The 1,997-nt window shown below is 47.4% G+C and overlaps 1 pseudogene; it reads right to left on the bottom strand.

Annotated features, from left to right (window-relative positions):
- Positions 1-533: 533 nt before the first annotated feature.
- LOC118237736 lies at positions 534-1,665 on the bottom strand (annotated as a pseudogene).
- Between the last annotated feature and the right edge of the window lie 332 nt (positions 1,666-1,997).

Raw genomic sequence — 1,997 nt, 5'->3', positions numbered from 1 at the left:
AGTCCCCCTTGTTTACTTTAGCCAAATAGGTTTTCAAAGTGCGATGGGTGTGTTCCACAATAGCCTGTCCTTGGGAGTTGTAAGGAATACCAATCTTTAGAGTAATCTCCAAGTCTTGATAAAAATGATTGAAACCTCTGCTGACATAAGCAGGTCCATTATCAGTCTTGAGCTCAAAGTGCATTGGCTGGTGCTGGCAGCAGGGGCGATGGCTGGGAACCCCCTTCCCAGGCTGGTGGTAAGAGAGCGTGTGGCCAAGAGCTAAGTGAAAAAACAGGCTCTTCCAAACTCATCTCGGATCTGGCCACAGCGAATGTGGCATGGTGTGGGCAACGAGGGAGTTGAGAAGGAGGGGGAGAGCAGCACCCTTGATAAAGGTGGGGAGATGGGAAGCCCTGAATTCCACACCCAAGGCCAATTTCAGAGGGAGAGGAGGATTACAATCTAAGATTTGGCCAAGGGCCGGAGTGAGGGGAACAATGGCTTGGATGGGGCATGATTTAAGGAAGCAGGGGTGAAGCCAAAGCACCCCCAAGTCCAGCAGTAGTCCCACGGCTGCTACCTGAATCCTTCCCTTCTATTCTAATGGCCAGCACACAGCTGTGACAGGAGTGTGGGGCAGGCAAAGGCAGACCCAGGCCATGTGTCAGCAACAGGTGATTGTGTGACGTGTCTGTTCACAGTTGCATTAGCTGTGCCCACCACTCCCAAAGGAAACTGATATCAACACACCTTCTTGATCCCAGAAGTTCAACTAGGCAGCCAGTGGTTACACTCAACAGATGTTACACAGCACAACTTAGGTACTTCAAATGGACAAGAAATTAATATCAGAACAGTGACTCAGGATGAAGTCCGAGTGGAGCTTCCTCTCCAGTACTTTGAGGTCTACAAGATGAATCTAGAAAATAAACTACTGTGGAAAATGAAGACTTAGGTTGGATTGGGGAGGGGAGGCCAGGCCCTTTGTGACTAATTGCTGTAACACTGTCCTTCTGTTGGCTGTGGCAGCTTCAGGATCTCTTTTGACATCATCAAGAGCTGAAGCTCCTGCAGGATGACTTTGATCCTATGGGATTCCTGCCATTTTGCCAGCACTGCCATGGCCCTTGTATCCACCATATTGACTTTTGTTACAAATCTTACAGATGGGGGTGCTTCCAGGTATTTAGGCCCACATTCTATTTTAAGGCTGTATATTTGGTTTTCATAAATTGATCTTGGAGGCCCAATTATCATCCCTGTCCATCTTGTAAGTGTCATTGCCTCGTCACCCTCTAGACCCAGGCTAACTGTGCCATCGCCTACTCCTTTCTGTCCTTCTTCCAACGGTCAGAAATTTCGAGGGAGTTTTACACCAGAGCCTGTGGTGGCTGTCAACTTGCTTGCCAATTGTTTTTTCTTAACTCGAGTTCCCCATATCTTGAGGGATTCTGTGATCCTAGAAAGAAATAAATCTTCCTTGCTAAATGCTTGTCCTATTGTTCAACTTTTCCACATAGGTGGTGTTCATCAACTGAAAGTCCCAAGCGCTGGGTAGGCTGCTGGGTCTTCCTCCATCCAAGGTGTATAGTTGACCTTGTAATGAATATCTTACTGCATGGAGTGGCCCGTCCTGCTGATGAACACTGAAGTTCCCAGATTCCCAACTGTATCAAGCCACATTTTGGGCATCAGTTGTCCTGACCTGCAGGATGTCAACCTAGGGCAAGAGAGTCAGGAATAGGGAATGGGGAAAGAGACACAGAAAGAACAAACACAAGACAGGATCCTGATAAAGTGGCATACTTTACTTTTCTCATGCTAGCTTATATAGTCAGCACAGCAGGATATGGGTAGGGGTAGAATGGGTTGTTTGTGCACCAGATGGTAGTATAGGCGGGATATTAGGAAGCCACAAAGAGGATGTTTGGCAGGGTAAAGAGTTCATGAGCAAGAGGTCCAGGAATGTTTGCTTAGGTGACTAAGCCTGTGGGAAGAAGACTGAGTCAAGTTGT

The sequence above is a fragment of the Cricetulus griseus genome, unplaced genomic scaffold (assembly GCF_003668045.3).
Source record: "Cricetulus griseus strain 17A/GY unplaced genomic scaffold, alternate assembly CriGri-PICRH-1.0 unplaced_scaffold_129, whole genome shotgun sequence".
Lineage (NCBI taxonomy): Eukaryota > Metazoa > Chordata > Mammalia > Rodentia > Cricetidae > Cricetulus > Cricetulus griseus.
Note: the sequence above shows the minus strand (reverse complement) of the source record. Positions and strands in the feature narration are given on the sequence as shown.